The sequence below is a fragment of the Gorilla gorilla genome, chromosome 4 (genome assembly GCF_029281585.2).
Source record: "Gorilla gorilla gorilla isolate KB3781 chromosome 4, NHGRI_mGorGor1-v2.1_pri, whole genome shotgun sequence".
Lineage (NCBI taxonomy): Eukaryota > Metazoa > Chordata > Mammalia > Primates > Hominidae > Gorilla > Gorilla gorilla.
This window is the reverse complement of record NC_073228.2, coordinates 101,913,370-101,933,858: the sequence shown is the minus strand read 5'-3', so window position 1 is coordinate 101,933,858 and position 20,489 is coordinate 101,913,370. Positions and strand designations below refer to the sequence as shown.

At 36.0% G+C, this 20,489-nt stretch overlaps 1 long non-coding RNA gene and 1 pseudogene across 1 annotated transcript in view; both read right to left on the bottom strand.

Annotated features, from left to right (window-relative positions):
* The window catches only part of LOC129533599 (uncharacterized), a 762,991-nt gene that overhangs the window by 225,099 nt on the left and 517,403 nt on the right, over nt 1-20,489 (bottom strand). The window lies entirely within an intron of this gene.
* LOC101140890 (palmitoyltransferase ZDHHC3-like) lies at nt 13,369-14,538 on the bottom strand (annotated as a pseudogene).

Sequence of the window (20,489 nt, the reverse complement as noted above, 5' to 3'; positions counted from 1 at the left end):
AATTTTGGCACATTTTACCTGCCAAAATTTTGTTTTCCATCCAGAGAATTGGGTTGTTTTCTATTTCATGAATTACAGAATATCCAAAAAGTAGCTTTTAAAATTTTACTGCAAAAAAATACTTTTGGCACTAGTGCCCCAAAATACTACCCTACCTAAGTAAAACTCAAAAGGAACTTTTATAAAAACAAATTAAAAGACATGTATGCTGGGTGGGTTTATGCAGAGGCTCCTCTAGGTCTGTATGTAGGAGCTACAGAGTAGTGCAATTATACCTTGAGGGATAAGCCAGCCAGCTGTTCAGCTCTGACCTCTTGCTTTCTTAGTGCATTCTCAGCTCATAATGATACAATGACTGAAAAGTCTCCAGGCAGTCCAAAGTTTGGTAAATCTTACTAACAGAAATTCTGACGTATTCCTATCATACCAGCCAAGATTATTTTATTTGAATTCATCTTCACTACTCCACAAGGAGGTATAAGCACCCACTCTTGGCTAGCATTTTCCTGGGCATTGTAAAGATTTCACATAGTTTATGATCTAGGTGGCAAATAAGAGTAATGCACAAAATGATTTGGGGAAAATATTTGAAAACACCACTAAGCACTATAAAAAGAGGAAAAAAAAAGCTATATACTCTTCAGTTTAAAGAAACAAGGAGAGAGCCAGGCAGGTATAAGCAAAATAGCATCCTCAAATGGCATCTTTAAGCATGAGTAGAAGAGGAGTGCAGGATAGCCATGCACATGCAGCTCTGAAGTTAACTCCATCTCTCAAACCCAAAGCTTTATCTGCAACTCTATGCCTGATAATATGTATAAAAAACACGGACATTTACAAAGCATATGACAATATCTTTGCCTGAACAAGAAGTGCACTAAACTAGTAAATGAAAATTACACTAAAATAATGTTTCTTCAACACTATTAAGAGGTCTGTTGTTTAATTTTGTATTGTTTTTGGCACAGTGAAAAACAGAACAAAGTTTAAGTGAACATGTACATTACTATTATGCATTCTGATCACGTAGTGTAGTTATATAGTACTATACTATACTTTATACATGCTGATCATATGCTGACCTTAGGGTGAATCTAATATTGTATATGCATCTGTCATGATATCTGGGGTTAGGTACTCATGCTCAAATAAACAGACCAAGAAGTCCAGGGAGTTCTTCGCGTCACCATACAATGTTGCTGAGGTTAGAGAAATGATGAGAACCAGGAAAGGTTAAAGTTTAGAAAACAAAGAGAAAAACAGCTGTAAAAGATGGGATTCAAATAGACAAATTTGTCTAAGGAGGAAAACAGATATTGCACAAATTTATTTCCTGTTTCTTCCTGTCAATGATGTAACTCTCTGAAGTCAGACATTAAGGCCAGATGGTTCAGTCAAAAGGAGACTTGTAGCCAGAAACCTATTCTTAACAAATTTTGGTAAAAATCTAATAACTTTTATTATTGTTTTCATGTTCTTCATTTGCATGACTTTCAATTCCTGAGTTAAAAAAAATTTTAAAGGCTTACTCAAGTGTTCATATCTGACCAGATTCAAACATTGTTATTATAAAAGACTATCAAAATCAAATCCCAGCAGTGAGACCTGTCCTTGGCAGCATTTACAGAGAAATTAATTGTGTAATTAGAATTGCAATGTGCATAGCACATTACTTAATATAATATTATAGGGGGTTAAAACTACAGTAACTTATCTGACAACAAATGGTTGAAAATAAAAATGATGATAATCATTAGACTCAAGGAGACTGAAAGAAATAAACAAAAAGACATAAAGTAGAAAAGAATCATAGAAAATTAACAAAGCCTAAAGATCTTTGAAAAGATTAACATGTTAGATCTCCAACAGGATGACGAGTGAAAAGAGAAATAATCAAATAAGTAATATCAGACAGAAGAATGGATAAACTCATAGAAGCAGAGAGTAAAATGGTGGTTGCTAGGGGCTCGGAGAAGTGAGGAATGGAGTGATATTTGCCAAGGGTATAAAAATGGTGACTGTAGAGGTGATAAATATGTCAGTTACTTGGAATGTGGTAATTATTTCACAGTGCATATGAAACATTAAGATATACAACTTAAATATATATATATTTTCATCATCAAAAATTTAAAAAGTAACAAAGTAAAACATTTTAAAAGACCAAAAGATGAATAACCACAGATACAGCAGAGATGTAAAAGTGCATTGAAATAAAATTATAAATAGCTATTTAAATGCAAATTAGGAAATTTGGATTACATTGATTAATTTTAGCAAGATATCATGCCAAAATTGGCTCAAGAAGAAATAGAATTTAAATATATCTGAAATTTTTAACATATGAAAATATTCAAAAGCCTAGTTTTTGATCATTTACCAGTGAGTTCTATACCCATGCTATCATTCAAATAGCTAATAATTAACTTGATCTGATGTTGGTAATTTCAATCTGTTTTACGGTGAAACATATGAACTGCATGTCATATATGCATCAAATAAATGTAAGTAGTCCTCAGTTTATGCAGTAGTGTGATAATAATTATAGTGAAATATAGTTATTAAATGTTAAGTATATAATAAAAATAAATGCACATCTTGCTTATTATTAATATGGTAAATAAGATCTATAAGTAACTCTGATATCTATCATAATTTTGAAAAGGTGATCAGCACCAATGTTATTTTGAACTATATCTCAAAATTTTATTGTTAAAGAAGTTAACAGATACTGTTAATATTACTGTGGTTTGTTGACTATATTTATAATTAGGAAAATTGCTACAATTCAGTTTCAAGTTAGTGGAAATAAACATGTGCCCTTAACTGATTCAAATTTTTGGATACCCTAATTCTATCCATGGAAACCTTTGTTCATACACCCCAGGTTAAAAATCTCAAAAGGTAAATTATTTAACCTTTTGTACTTTAATTTTCTTATCTGTTAAATGGTAAAATGGGAATAATAATAGTACCTACCATAGTATATTGTTGAAAGAAACAAATTTATATATATATATACACCATATATATATATAAACCCAGTAGAAGAAAGATGCAAATAAATATTTTATATATTTATTTATTTATTATATATTTATATATATTTATAAATATCTAATTTAATATATTTATAAATATATTATATTTTATATAATATTTATATATTTCCATATTATATATTTATAAATATGTTTATAAATATATAATTTAATATATTTATAAATATATTTTATATAATATATTTACATATTTATATAAATATATATATTATATATATAAACCCAGTAGAAGAAAGATGCAAATAAATATTTGCTGTTGTTGTTATTGATGTTATGAATCATTCAATGGATAGCCAATTCCTATCTAATAAAAGTTGTTTCAGAATATAGTGAAAGATAAACAATTCCAAGATGATGTAATGAAGCTAGTGCAATTATCCAAAACCAGATAAAGACAACACACAAAAGCAATTTTAGGACTATTTCACTAAATACAGATGGAAGAATTCTAAAATAAATGCATTTAGAAACAATAAATCATGCTCAGTTTGTGAACCAACATCAGAAGATTTATTAATAGTATTCAGCATATTAACAGACTCAAAAGATAGAAATTATATCATTATCTCAATAGACACACAAAAAAGCAACTGTCTAAGTTCAACACTTATTTAGGACAAAAAATCAGCAAACTAGGAATAAAAGAGAACCTCCTCAATTCGAAAAATACTATAATTCCAAGAAGCACAGTAAAATGTATACTTAATTAAGAAGATGTATATGAAAGCCCTGTATGATTAAAAATTAGCAAGGGTATCCACTATCACCTGTATTATTTATCAGAGTTTGAAATGTATATTAAAATAAATAAGATGTATAAGGACTTCATATACATAGAAAAATCAGCAGAACAAATAGAAACACCATTAGTAAAAATAAGAAATTTTTGCATGTTTGTTGAAATCAAAATAAATATTAAAAAATGAATTGAAGGCCAGGCACGGTGGCTCTCGCCTGTAATCCCAGCACTTTGGGAGGCCGAGGCAGGTGGATCACGAGGTCGGGAAATCGAGACCATCCTGACTAACACAGTGAAACACCGTCTCTACTAAAAAAACAAAAAAATTAGCCAGGCGTGGTGGCGGGCGCCTGTAGTCCCAGCTACTCGGGAGGCTGAGGCGGGAGAATGGCGTGAACACGGGAGGTGGAGCTTGCAGTGAGCGGAGATCGTGCCACTGCACTCCAGCCTGGGCGACAGAGCGAGACTCCGTCTCAAAAAAAAAAAAAAAAAAAAAAAAGATGAATTGAATTCCTCTACATCAAAAATAACCAGTTACAAAATATAATAAAAAATACAACTAGCATTTTATTAGTAGTAACAGAATCTAAGAATTGTAATAGTAACAATCACTAAAAGTAGCGATAATCTCAATGTAAAAAATACTAAAATCTTTCTAAAGGGTATAAAGGAAGGTCAATGGAGAGAATCTGTGGTGTTGGATAAAAATAACTATTATAAAAATTGAATTTTCCCCAAATTAATTAATACAACTACTCCAGTCATAATTCTACTTGTCTTGTAAAATAATTTTTTATTTTATTTTAGAATAAGGTTTATTCTAAAATTTCTATGAAAGTATAAACCTTCATGAATATCCAAGGATAAATTCTGAAAAAAAGTAGGAAAAAAGAGACTAGATATGACACAAACTGAAACAGTAGTATTAAAACCATATAGTAGAAATAAAAGTATAGATCAATAAATCAATGGAACCAAATATAAAGCCTTGAATAGATCTATGTATGTATGGGTATTTAGCATTGGATAAAAGTATTCCTAGAAATCAATAGAGTGAATATAGACTATTTTATAATTATGTTGGGCAAACTGGAATACTATATCAAGAAAAGTAAAACTGAACTCATAATATCATTTACAATGGTGAACTCTGGTTAAAAACCTTAATGTAAAATAAAAAAAAAAACCCTGAAATGTGTAGAAGAAATGGTTTTCTTAAACAAAACTACAATAAACCAAAAGATAAAATTCTGATGAATCTAATTAAGAATTTCTACCCAATAAACAGGCTGATGACACACGGGAGAGTGTATTTGCATTGGGAAAAATGGCAAGGGATTTCTGTTTTCTTATAAGAAAGGCCATGAGAAGTAAATACCACAGCTGCAATAACCAGAAATAATAAAAATAAATTCTAAAAAATATTTGGAAAAAATCGGATTGCTGCAGAAGCAACAAAGAAAATGCCTTTCTTAGATTAGCTCATTTTCTTCCCTAAGGCATTTGTGAATCTGGATGTAGACTGAGGACAGAGCAGCTTTATTAGGGGAAAAAAAATCACCAAAGCTTTTGACATTATTTGGCTTAGGATGATATATTAGAATCTAGAAGAACCCCAGATATATGTCTGTTTTCCCCACAGGGTATTTGCAGGGGTTTGGGATGTTAAAGGAGACTAGGAACGTGGACCAGAAACTTCTAAAAGAGATCATTACATCTTTCACAGTTTCATGGTAATTAGGAGACAAAACTTATTAAAGAGGGAGGCCCTATTTTCAACACTGAGTTAGTATCCTGTAGATATTTGCAGATATTGATGCTATATGAAGTAGGAGGCTAACAGGCTGATTTCAAAACCTGTAAATAAAATAATTGAATCTTGCAGTCTTTCAGAACCGTAGAGGCAGAGTCTTACCAGTCTCTTGGTGCTTTCTACAAACCAGAGATGCGCTGAGTTTCTCTAAACTACAACCCAGCTCTGACTCATCTAAAGCACTTTTTTTTTAACTTTCTTTTATTTATTTATTTATTTATTTATTTATTTATTTTTATTATACTTTAAGTTTTAGGGTACATGTGCACATTGTGCAGGTTAGTTACATATGTATACATGTGCCATGCTGGTGCGCTGCACCCACTAACTCGTCATCTAGCATTAGGTATATCTCCCAATGCTATCCCTCCCCCCTCCCCCCACCCCACAACAGTCCCCAGAGTGTGATATTCCCCTTCCTGTGTCCATGTGATCTCATTGTTCAATTCCCACCTATGAGTGAGAATATGCGGTGCTTGGTTTTTTGTTCTTGCGATAGTTTACTGAGAATGGTGGTTTCCAATTTCATCCATGTCCCTACAAAGGACATGAACTCATCATTTTTTATGGCTGCATAGTATTCCATGGTGTATATGTGCCACATTTTCTTAATCCAGTCTATCATTGTTGGACATTTGGGTTGGTTCCAAGTCTTTGCTATTAAAGCACTTTTTGAATTAAAGTGACTAGCCCCTTATCCTGTCTGGCTAACAGATAGAATAAACAGAAAAGAAAGAAAGATAAATAGAAAGAAAAAAGGCAAATGGAGAAGGTGACAAGATGATAATAGCTATCTGGTAAGATGGAAGCAGCAATGATGGCAAATTTTTAAGTATTTCAATATCTCCTCATAAAAACAGAGTAACTAGGCCAGGTGCAGTGGCTCACGCCTGTAATCCCAGCACTTTGGGAGACTGAGGCAGTGGACCATCTGAGGTCAGGAGTTTGAGACAAGCCTGACCAACATGGTGAAACCCTGTCTCTACTAAAAATACAAAAATCAGCCAGGCGTTGGGGGGTGTGACTGTAGTCCCAGCTACTCGGAAGGCTGAGACAGGAGAATTGCTTGAACCCGGGAGGCGGAGTTTGCAGTGAACCAAGATCGTGCCACTGCGCTCCAGCCTGGGCGACAGAGCGAGACTCTGTCTCAAAAAAACAAAAACAAAAACGAAGCAAAGCAAAACAAAAACAAACAAACAAAAAAAACAGAGTAACTAGATAAGCCCTCTTTCCCCTGGAAGGAAGAAACACCATCCAAAGTCTCTGACGTTCTTTTACATACCATGTTAAGTATGCAATAAAAATTTACTAGAAATGCAAAGTGACAAGACAATGGCACCCCTAATCAAGAGAAAAATTCAACAATAGAAGCAGATCCGGATGGTCCAAATATTGGAGTATTGGATTATCACTGTAGAATTGACCTACCTGGGAACCGGCAAAAAAATTCCTGGTTTCCGTCTCTGCTAATTTATAAGCAAATGTGGTGGAATCGTTCCCTGGAATATTGTGTACATAATTTAGAAGCAACAGAACCATATACCATTGCAATTTGAATAGATAATAACAGAATGCTGAGTGACCAAATTAAGAAACACTATGCATATGTACACAAAACACATATGCATAGTGGGTTTTTGTTTGTTTGTTTGTTTTTTGAGACGAAAACTCACTCTGTGGCCAGGCTGGAGTGCAGTGGCGCCATCTTGGCTCACCACAACCTCCGACTCCCTGGTTCAAGAGATTCTCCTGCCTCAGCCACCTGAGTAGTTGGCATTACAGGCATGTGCCACCACGTCCTGCTAATTTTTGTAGTTTTAATCAGACAGAGTTTCACCATATTGGCCAGGCTGGTCTCAATCTCCTGACCTCGTGATCCGCCCATCTCAGCCTCCCAAAGTGCTGGGACTACAGGTGTGAGCCACCACGCCTGGCCTAGAGGATTTTTTAAAGAGAATTTTGGTCCCATGAGCAAAATCCTTTTGTCTCTTGCTTTAAACATAGATATTCTAGAAGACTTTTTAAAGAGAATTTTGGTCTCAAGAGCAATCAGAGGAATGAAAATTTTAAAATTAACACTGTAAGTTTTATCCCCTAGTTTGGCAAAAATTTGAAAGCTGAATAATATCACTTGGTGAGGATATAAGGTAACGGACACTTTTGAACTGCTGATAAGAGTATAAATTGGTACAGTCATGCTGGAGCAACTATTAATTGACCATTGCATAAAGCAAACCCAACAGTTCCATTTTTAAGTACTTACATTAAATTCTTATGTATGTGCACAAGAGGACAAGTATGAGAATATTAATCACAGCATTGTTTGTCATGGTGCAGTAGGGGAATAGACAAAGAAAATCTTATGTCTTCATTTGAAGGAATACTAAACATTGTAAAAGAGAATTTAGATCTCAAAAGCTAATTTTTAAGTCAATAAAGCAAAATACAGAACCATATGTATCATATACCAATTATATACAATTTAAAATGCTCAAGTATAGCAACACTTTACATTATCTAACTGTACTTTTACAACTAAAAATATTGAAAATGATGGTTTTTCCTGGGAAGAAGGGAAAGGGAAATGAAACAAAAAATGTAAATTAAAAATGAGACATTGGCTACATTTACAATGCTTCATTTTGAAAGGAAATAAAGGCTACTGGAGAAGATGACAATAGCTATCTGGAAAGATGGCAGCAGCAATTATGGCAAGTTTTGGAATCTTTCTATACCTCCTCATAAAAACTACATCGCTTTTATGTAACTATCTAGTTACATAGTTATCCTGTAACTATCTAGAATGGAATGGAAATTATAAAGGGGCTTCTGGGGTCCCAAGCAGTTCTATTTCTTGGTCTAGGTAGTGTTTGACTTGTAATAATTTCAAAAATTGATAATAGCAGCTGTGTATACATAATTAGAATATATGTACTTGTCATATTATTTGTACTTTACTGTTGCATTAAAATTCCTCCAAAAAATAATAAAATATGTTGGTGGATCAACATCAAGATATTAAAAAGCTGGTATACATATTTTCCTCAAAGCCCAAAGTTATAAGCCACAAAACTCACTTGTTATTCATTTCTCTAAGCCTAGATTCAACAATAGGCTCTGAGCTTGTTTGATTGCCGTATTCTACTTGATCATAAATAATATACATAGGATACTATATTTAGAAGTATTGCTTATTCAAAATTCTGGAAGTTCTCAGTAAATTTTATACTAAATTAGGAATGTTTTATCATTCATGAATAAAATGGGCAGATAGACTATACTATGCAGAGATTTTTATAATAATAGTGACACATTTTATGATAATCTATCCAAATATTCCATCTATGTCCCAATAATGATAATAAAACTTACACTAAATGATTTTATTATTTTTTGTAGTTTAAAAATTAATTTTATACATATTATTAGTTGATTTTTCTCAACATATCCAAGAATTCAGATGCAGTAACCCTATTTTTAATTTAATTTAATTTAATATTTATTTGAGACAGGTTCTTGCTCTGTCACCCAGGCTGGAGTGCAGTGGCGTGATCACAGTTCACTGCAGGCTCCATCCGCCTGTGTTCAAGCAGTCCTTCCACCTCAGCCTCCCAAGTAGCTGGGACTACAGGCACAAGCCACCATGCCCACCAAACTTAAAAAGGATTTTTAAAAGACAGGGTCTTGCTCTGTTGTCCAGACTGGACTTCAACTCCTGGGGTCCAGTGACCCTCCCACCTGGGCCTCCGAAAGTGCTGGGATTACAGACATGAGCCACCGTGCTGGGACAATACCAATTGATTTTTACTCTCTAACCTCAAAAGGTTAATTAACACGCCCAAGATTACATGAAAATTCATGGAAGAAATAAAATTCCAACTTAAGTGTTATTTTTCTTTAAGTCTGGTGTTTTGCTATTAGTCTTAAAGTATTGATTTTTTTCCAGATTTCCTGCCTAGTCCATCGTAACTGGCAATTGAACTCATGGGTTTAACCTCATTAACTTAAAGTTCTAACTGTGTTAATTAAATTAGGACAAGCATGATTAGACATTGAATTCTACCTGAAAAACATAAGGGATCCTCAAAAATATTTTATTTTGCTTTCAAACTCATTAAAGAGCACTAGGCAACCAAAGTAGATACACATAATAAGAGGAAAGAAAAGCTTACTTTGTCATCTACTAACAACCCTCACAAAGCAAAGCCCAAAGTAATTTCATAGACACAGATTTCCTTAGAAACCCTAGGGTTATAGGTTAGCTGCAATTAGGATATTAATAAGAACATTGACATAGGTAATAAAAAACTCTATTTGGCCAAGGATAGAATGTTTGAGAGTTTCAGATCTCAGTACTTTGCCATGCAACCTATTGCCATGCAATATTAAGGTGCTTAATATTGACCTACCGGCTCCAAACTTATGTAAAGGAGTCTGTAATATTGGTTTATCATAGCTATCCTTGTTGAATTTTTATTCCATGTCAGAAGTAAAAACGAAAGTGCTAAAAGAGAATATGGGCATAAATTATGAAACCTCAGCCATGCAAACCCCCCTAATTTTAATTGCCCTATTTAAAAATATATCAGTCAGCTATAAACTATTTCTTGGGTGGCTACAAAACCTATTACTGAATTGTTTCTACAAATATTTACAAAGCAAACATCCTGAGTATCTATTGATCTCTCACAAGAAACTCTGGGAAAGATATCAATTCAACAAATCAATTTAAAATATACTTATTGATCTGCTAGTAGTGCCAAACACTGAAATACCTTTTACATATTCAAAAATAAGTATGAGTTGAGGCTTTTTGCCCTCAAAGACGCATCAATCTAGGAAGAAGAAAATACAGGTAATTAAATAACATAATGTAAGTACATTCCTATCTGTGATTGTAAAAATTATAATCTCTCCTCTATATCTTCATGCAGCCCACAGTCCTAAAAGAATTCAAGCTCTCTGAAGATGTAGATGAGGAAGTAATTAGTTCCACACTGTAGTGAGGGAAGTTAGAGAAAATGTTTTAGAAATTAAAATTTTCAGCAGACTCCTTCTGAATTTCATGGGGACTTGCACAACTTAAAACCCTTCTGGGAATGGAAAATATTTGCTGTTTGTTAAGACAAATTATTTTATTCAGTTTTTCTCATCCATTCAATCACTTAGAGTTTTTAGATTGCAAGTAACAGAAATTCACTTAGAGTAAATTAGACCACATAAGATAAATTAACTAGAATAGATGTGATGATCAAACCTAAGGAAATCAGAAGGACAGATCTTAGAAGAGAAACCAAAAAGGTTCTGGAGAACTCCTCCAGGATCTACATTACAGAAAGTGATGAATAGTTTCTTCAAAATGCTGTTATCGGGAAAAAAACAAATGGAGTTCCAATCCTATGTTAAAAGGATGACATGAAATATATATGCAAAATAGGCATGTCATAAATATATAATTTAAGAAATTATTATGAAGCAAATACCATATAACAGCTGCTCAGATAAACAGAACATTTATCAGTACTATGTAAGCCTTTAATCTGTCCTTTCCTAATTAGAATCCACTCATTTATGACTTTGTGAAAATAATTTTCCTGCTGCTCCTAAACTTATGTAAAGTTCAAAAACAAGCAAACTATTATCTATTCTTTCTCACTATAATCAAAATCAAATTTTAGACAAGAAATAAGAGAAGAAATGAATAGAGAGTGAGAGAGAGAGAGAATGCATGCAGAGAGGAGGGAAGAAAAAGAGATTGACTCAGGCATTCAGGTTGACCAAGCTTGGAAAACATCCTCAGCCTTGACTGACAATGCTAATAAAGACTAGATCAAGAGAGAAATAGTACTTTAAGCAATACATGATGTCAATAATAGCAGAAATGTGAACTCATGCTGGCCAGGAAAATTGATAAATGTCTACTATATCCATGAATTTTCCATTAGTGCCGCAACAGCAAAAGTTCATATATAGTAAAAGATTTTCAAATGTCAGGAAACTATCCAATTTAGGACCATATATCTTGACTCAATCAAAAATCAACATCTTGACTTTGACTTCTTCATGTTCTTTATATTGCAGAGTTCATTTAAGACCTCAATCAAATGCTACCGCTTCTAAGAAGCCAACTAAAGCCCTTGCAACTCTCCTCTAGACTAAAAGTTGGTATTTACCAGTCAGTATTACATTCTCTTTATGCTAACTTTTATTTTTTGGGAAAATTTTATTGCATTTTGTTTACATGTGGAAGCACTGACAACTGAAAAGAGGCAGCTTGTTCCACTTACTTTTCTGAAAAACCGCATGGCTAGATTAACTTTCTCCCCACTCAGGACAGGATTGAATAAACCTTATCCACCACCCACCCCCCAGCAAAAGCTAAAAACGGGGAGTTGTGGCAATCACGTAAAAAACAAATCAATGTGTAAGAATTCCCAGTTGGTCAGTAATCAGATTTGTTCTTTTTGTACTTGGAGGGCACTCCCTACCTCCTCACCCCTCCCAACCATCACCACCTCCCTCAAAGGAGACACACAGAAAGTGCCTTCCAAATGGAAAACCTATTCTGTCCAGTGCCATAGGCTTAGATGTATCTGCCAATTCCAGCCAAAGGGATGGCCATCTGTCAACTTAGAAAGGTTGAGAGCTATGATGTCACCCCAGCATCATGGTCAGCTCCATACCAGGACAACAGCCTCAAAGGTTAAAATACAGATAACACACCAGCACATACACATTTATGGGTGTTAAATACCAGAAAGTGAATCCACTTTAGAGATTTATCGAATGAGGAAAAGAGGTTGCTGGTAGGGCTGTATGTGTTGGGCACTGGTGCCTATTGCACTCAGAATTAACACTGCTTAACTGACATCATGCTGGGGAAAAGAGGGAGATAAAGTGGTAAGAGAGGAAGTAAACGTAACAAAGGAACACAACTTGCCTGAAATTATGTAATTTTTTTTTCCTCTCTTGACTGTGTAAGGCATTTTGAATTGGAAAAATGTCTTTCCTTCACACTCTTCCAAATAATCAGAGGGAATATAAAAGCTGATTCAGAATACAAATAAAACCTGTTTCATCTCCCCTCCACCTCCAAAAAAAAATTATTCTTCATACCCCAAGCCCGTAAAGTACAGGGCAGGCAATTGATTTCCTAATTAGGAGGCAAACCATGTCCACCTTTGGGATGAGGCGGTTGTGCCAAGGGTCCCTTCTGAAAGCTCCAGCCCTGACCCTGACCTTTTCAGGCCTCAAAAGGTAAGCATCCATCTTCGGTGAAATTTTAAGTCTCACTGGGGTGCCTGCCAGCCACTGCCTCCCGGGCAGTGGGAGGTCAGGACCCTCCTGGCTTTCCTATGCATCCCCTGCCAGGTGTCTAGACTGTTCCATCCACATGCAGCATTAAGCTTCATTCAGTTGGTAGAAGTGGGCACAGACGGGAGACAGCACCTTCTACATTGGTCATGCCAGACAGGCCACAGAGAGGAAACCAGAGGCCAGAAAAGTGATTTTAAAAGGAAAAGAAAGAGCAGCTTTTGTCACCCAAAACTTCAACAGGATGATATTCAAAAAATAAAATATGGGGACTTATTTTTTTCCTCTGCAATGATGTGCCATTTTACTTGAGACATTAAAAAAAAAGGTTTAAGAGTAGTTGGTTTTTTGCTTTTTCGATTTAAACATTCATGGAAACAGATGGGACAGCAGTGCTGTGGTGTGGCTTGCGTGTAAGTGGCCACGCTGATCTGACTCCTTCAGACTTCACACTGGTATGGGCTTGCCTTCCCTTGATCTGGCATGGCAAAAAGTCTCCATCTGCCTAGAGAGAAGGGGTGGCCAAAAACAGTCATGCCAGACAGATGTCTGTTCATGATAAATGTCATGTTCATCCATTTTGGTTTCTTAGCCCATCTTCTCTCTTCCTTTTTCAATTGTCCTACAGCCATTTCCTCCATGCAGTGGAGTGCACCTGGGTCCCAAACATTACTGATGTGAAAATGAAGACGAGCAGCCCCTCAAAGCACAGTGAGATGAGGAAGACCACTGTGGTGGGTGGAAAGAAGGAGCTACACTCTGTCAAACTGACTTAAAAGGGCTGCATTTTTTCATGAGGAGAGATACAGGCATCTGCCATTCCTTCCCTGTTCAGTTCATAGGCTTCGGGAGATTTGAGCAATTTTCTTCACAACAATCCAGGAAGTGTAATCCACCATGATGAGGGCAGGCAAGGAAATGAGAGCTGTGCACATGATAAACAGGACAAAGCACTTCTGGTTGTTCTCTTCGATGCAGATGTTGACCCAGGGACAGTGGGGGTCCACCCTGCGAATGCACCCCTTACAAACACTGCAGCGGCAGGCTCGGTCAGGCTTGAGGCTACAGCACTGGGACACGAGTATACCACATGCCTGGGCTTCATCTGTAAACTCTGGATGAATTATTTGTGGCATTTCATTTGGGCACTGCTCCGGTGTCTGTCAGCATGGCCTGGCAGTGGGAGGCCAGGGCCAAGAAAGTCAGCAGGTTGAACACAATTCCACTGATGGTGCTCTATGCATAGTCTCGGGATGGAATCAGCATGAAAAAGAGGACCACAAACTCCGCATAGAGGACCAGAAACCAGGTGATGATCGCATAGGCAATGCCACAGCCATCGTGGATAAGCCACATGGTTCTCATAGGACCAGGGTAGGGAGGTCGGACAGGCATCTCCAGCTATGGGTACTCTGGTTTCCTCTCAAAGTCTCTGAAGTGGTGGGTGGGGACCAGCACCACAAGCTATTCTGTCCCTGCTGGCTTTGTGATGCAAGAGACAGTTCCCCAATCTGAGGACCCTGTGGGGCTCCCGCCTTTACCATCGTCACCTCCACCACCGCATACCCTTGAAGTCCCCAACCCAGGTCCTGGCCTTGGACTGTGGCCATGGCTCCTCGGCTGGAGGCCTGCTGCTTTCTGGACTAGGCCAAACATGAGGCCTCTTTCTGCTAACTCTTAATATAATTTCCATTTAATGAGCATCTACTCTGAACTATGCACTATGCTAAACATTTGCAAGCACTAACTTTAACAGTAACCCCAAGAGATAGATGGATACTCTTATCATCCTCATTCTACAGAAGAGGAAAAGGAGGATTAAATATATTAAAAGAATTTTTGCAAATTCTGTCTTCCTTCTTACATAATCCGGGGCACAAAGTCGAAGTGCACTGATCACCTGAGTGGTATGTTAGATACTCTTAACAGAGCTTGTAAGTACCAATATTAGAGGAGGAAATTTGGAAACAGAAAAAAACATTCTAAAAAGTAAACTGAAATGTGTTTGCCATTTTAAGGTATTCTATTGGAAACAGCATATGTTAAACAAGGATTAGTTATCTTAAACCAGATTTGTCAGACTTTATGACAGGATATATATTGAATTTGACAGCAAAAAAAAGATTTCCTTGTAGAAGTAAGTAATACCAAGAAACAGTACCTAGTTTTTGAGAAAATTTAAATTTAATTTTGTATCACCTATTATAAGATTTCTATTTCCCAGAATTTTGATATTAATTTGTTAAAAGATGACATATTCAGTGGCACATTGTTAGGTTAATTGGCTCCAATGAATCACATTTCTCAGCATTCACATCGTTGGTGTTGCCCTCCCACATGTTCTTGGTTATGTGACTTGCTTAGGAGAATGAGAAAAACATGTACACAGTGGGGCTTGTCCTCAAGGAGTATTGCTGCCACCATTCTAGACTTCCAGAAGATCAAAGACCACATGGAAAGGAAAGCAGCCATCACAAATGTCTCAGTCAAGCTGAGCTCCCAACAGACCATCTAGCTGAATGAATCTGCATGAGAGAGCCCAGGATAACATTGCGGAGCCACCCACCTAACTCAAGGAATTGCAAGAAATAATGTGTTTTTTTTGTTGTTGTTGCTTTAGGTCAGCAATAGACAATTGATTTGTAAAATGGTACCAGAATTGGATGGTTGCTAAAACACTCTCCTAAAATTTGTGATATTGGTTTTGAGACTGGGCAGTGAGTTGAGAGGAGTTGAGAGGAACCTGCTATTAGAGGCTAGAAAGATGTTTTGTAGTATTGAAGCGATGACAAACTGTTCTCTACAGTCTTTGGAGATAGAGAATAAGCCTAATGGTTCAGTAATGAATCTGTGGATCTAGCTAAGGAGAATTCTAGGCAGAGTTAAAAATGTCAATTTTCTTCCTTGGCTGTATATGATAGAATAAAGAGAAAGAGGAGCTAAAAGGGGGATTTTACTTTATAAGGGAGTGTAAAGAATATGTAAAGAAGCTAAGAGTTGCTTGGTTGAAAAATCAAAACATATCACATAATCTCCAGACAGCAGAGAATTCTCATAAAAAGAAATGCCTTTAAAATAATTATCAAATCAGTGTTACAGCTGTAATACCCTTTGTTAAGACCTCAAGACAATTGAAGGAGGTGCCTAGTAGACCCTTTCATCTAGAACAAACAGCTCTTTAGAATCTTATAAGCTTTTTCCCACAGCAGCCATACATGGAGTCTAAGGGAAAGAAAGAGGTCTGCCTTAAAAATAATTGTAAATGTGGCTTTGGGGGGCATCAAGTGAACTCTATCTGACTTACAGAAATATCACAAAGTTTTTAACAGAATTTATCAGTTTGTATTGAAAAAGATAGAGACAGTTTGAAAGGAAAAGAAGCCATTGTCTCCCCTAACTTACTGAGGGTTAGTAGACTGATAAAGCTACTCAGCTGCAAATGTAGGTCATTCCTTATTTGGAAAAAAAACAAAAAGACATCTCATAGGCCAGAACTGAATTCTCAGAGATAAAAGCCAAGAATCACAGAAGACAATGCTTTAGAGAATGATTCCCAGCTCCCAGGAACAGAACTAGGCCCTGATCAAGGAACATTCCCTGCTTTCAGTGTGGCTTGTGCCTGTCTGGCATTTAGAGTTGCTATGATCCAGTGATTGCCATGTTCTTCTCTTCCTTTTTTTTTTTTGAATGGGAGTGTCTATTGCTGTCATTGCTCCCTGATTCATTGTTGTGTGTTAAGTATGTGAGGGGCAAATAGCTTGTTTTTGTAAATAATGAGGATTTATCTCAAAAGAGCTCCACCCAAAATACCTCATCCATATCCAAACCTGATTCTTTTTATTAGATCATAAACTCCCTAATTGATGCTATGACTGGATGAAGCCATCAGTGTTTCAGAGGTGATGAGTGTGTTTTGTGTATGAAAGAGACATGAATCACTAGAGCCAGAAGCTGGACTGTGGAAGATTGCTGCCAAAATGGAATCCAGTGAATCACACCTTCCTGTAACTACATGCTTGCGATATCTCCTCCCTCATGGAATTTGCTTTTGCCAATGGAACATCAAGCATTTGCATATTGGGGCTTCCTCTCTTGAAACATTGCTGTCCTATGTGAGGAAGCCTGGCCTAACCACCTGGAGGATGAAAAACCACATTTGGAAAGACACAAAGCCGTCTCAGTTTTCTCAGCCGAAGTTAGCTCCCAGCCAATTTTTTAGATGGGTACAGCTGTTCAAGTAAGCCCAGGTAAATATAGCAAAAGAATTACCCAGTTACAAGTTAGGGACCAGTAACAAAGCTTTCTGGAGCCTTTATCATACCTAACTAATGCTGAGAAATAGTAAACATTCAATTATTGCTGGCTAATTGATTAAGCCTTCCATATGATTGTTTTTCTTTTAGGGATACTTTAGTTTTCAATAATGTATACATCTATAAATAAATACCATACCAAAATTATCTTTAGACAGTAGGAGTTTTGATAGTTATTGTTAGTTCTCTGGTACCACCAAAATAGGTGTTTAATTTTGAATATTAGTTTTTTACCTCCCATTTTTTAAGCATGTTATGATGTACAAGTAGAAGAGATTTGTTGAGAATTTTACAGCCCAAATCAAGTTCAAATCACTGACCCATACACATTCTTGATTAACACTTGGGATTTAATTAAAAAGTCTGGATTTATCCTGAATAATGCTTTGATAGAGCTAGGAGGGCAAGAAAAGGAGGATGAGAGAAGCTCATGTTAAAATGTCACAGATTCCTACTGTTATTACCATGTTTCAGTAGTTTTTCTCAAATGAATGCTTCCAATTTGTTATATTCCCTTAGTCAATTTCCAGAAATTGATGTTTTTGACAGTTTTGTCTAGTTTTATCATTGCATTACATGGAGAGAATTTGCTAAGCTCCTCACTGAGCCATTCTGAAAGTCCTACTTCCCCATTGCTTCTGTTCGAAGAGTTCTTACTTTTTATCTTCTTAATATTTTCCAAGTAACCTATCAATATTAATGTATATAGATCTATTTATATTACAGTGTACATTATTACTCACCACCAATTTCTTTCTTCTTCATCTTATTCTATCTTTAGGATTCTGTTCTGGTTCATTTTGTTGGTTTATTTTGTTTATGTGGTTATTCCTTAAGTATTTTCCTCAGATAACAAGTATGAATTATATACTCCATATTCAACGTCTTAGTAACAAAAAGAACTTTGGCACACATGGGCATATTATTCACTAGGGAACTTTCACTTCTGTGGGTGATCTGAGATAGAGGCTATAAGTCCCATGCAAATGAGCACATGAGCTTGCCCCGAGTCTCTTTTAAAAATCATGGCGGTGGCTCACGCCTGTAATCCCAGCATTTTGGGAGGCCAAGGCGGGTGGATCAGGAGGTCAGGAGATCGAGACCATCCTGGCTAACACGGTGAAACCCCGTCTCTACCAAAAATACAAAAAATTAGCCGGGCATGTTGGCGGGCGCCTGTAGTCCCAGCTACTTGGGAGGCTGAGGCAGGAGAACGGCGTGAACCCCAGAGGCGGAGCTTTCAGTGAGCCGAGATCGCGCCACTGCACTCCAGCCTGGAAGACAGTGAGACTCCGTCTCAAAAAAAAAAAGAAAAAAAATCATGAGCAAGGAAAATATTACACCAAACCTGAAAAGAATCCTGTAAAACTCTGCTTCCTGACCCTGAGACATATTAGGAAGCAAATCAAGTGATGTGTAAAGACATAATTCCTTTAAAGGGATCAGGACTTCAAGTCTACCAGATTATGGGGAAAAACCTAAATTCATGTTTTGTGCATGAAGAAAAGCTTGATTAATAAACTGACATAAACTTGACATAAAAACTGGACTAAAGCTGAATAAAAGGTTGTGGCTCAATTAAAAGTATGCCCAATATTAACTAATGAGGAGAGTTTTATAATCCACAGCATTCAAAGACTCTTAAAGGGAGAAAATGACCAGGGAAGACGAATTCATAAAAAAAATTATAAAAGATATGAGAAAGCCTAATACCAACCATATAGCCTTGGATTTTATAAAATAAACATTTGCATCCAAATGACTATAGCAAATAGAACAATCTGAAAGGGTATCAAAAATAAATACATTTCATGTCTAAAACAACTATATGAAGATATTCACACAATAAAACAATAATAGAAAAATTTTGAAATGAGAAGAGCCAGATGTGAAAACTATACAAAAAATGCTTAATATAAAATATAGTCATTGAAATAAAAATTGTTCAACATTGATCAAGTGTGGATGAGATATTGCTAAAGAGAGAATTAATGAATGAAATAGTTGAGGAAATCATTCAGACATAGGAAGATAAAATGGAAGAAAATGTGAAAAAAAATCATGAAGAATATATATCACCATCCTGCATTTCTTTTTGAAACTCCAAACTTGTGTATTCAACTGTCAGCTCATCCATTTATACTTCGATATCTAAGACATTTCAAACCAAGTATGGCTAAAACTGATCTCCTAATTCTCCCACCAAAAGCTATTTTATTCACTGTCTTTCCCATCTCAGTTAATGCCAGTTCTAACCTTCCAGTTAATTATGCCAGTTACCCTGCTGTAAGCTTGATGTCTCCTTATTTTCCTATGTTAAATTCAATGTATCATCAATTTGTCGACTCTAGTTTCAAAATATATTCAATATCTGACCACTTCTCACAATCTCCACTACTACCTCCCTGATTGCCAGAGTTCACCTGGATTATTTGTTAAAAGTCTCTTATCTGGTCTTCCTGTACTGCCCTTGCTGCACTATAGTCTATTCTCAGCACAGAAGCTAAAATGATATCTTTGTAGTATAATACGATTTATATCTAGTCTGTGCTTAAAACTTGATAATTTCATTTCCATTAGAGTAAAAACCAAAATCCTTCAAGTATCTACGTAATCTGCCACCTGCACACATATTACCACCTCTCTATCTTCATCTGTTTGTCTCTCCCCTTCCTCATCACTCACTGCTCTAGACACAGTGGGATTCTTGCTGTTCTCTGATTATATCAGGCATGCTTTTCCCTTATGACTTCATCTTAAGCTGTTACTTCTTTCTAAAACATCCCTTCTCCAAATAGCCATGGCTAATTTCCTCATCAAGTTAACTGCTCCGGTATCAACTTTCCAGTGAGACCTATTTGAATATTCTATTTAAAATTCACCCTATTGCTAATCTCAAGCACAATGGCTAATAATTAAATACTTAATGTCAGCAACTATTATATTTTATATAAAACTTATTGATGAAATGCAATGATAGACAATGGCAATATGACAGAACATTAAACTGAAAAAGTTACTTTATTTCAATTAATTGTGTGAGTTATTTAGGACACATGTAACACTGCATTATATTGTCTGTAGAGGATGGAGGATAGCAAAAGGCTTTATGAACTTACTCTGGGTACAGAAACCTGAGCCAAACTGATTTAGATGCAGAATTCATGGGGGACAGAAGGGAGTGAGGACAATGAGCCTGGTCACCCACAGGAGTTATAAACTCAAATGCTGGTAGGAACCAGGCTGAC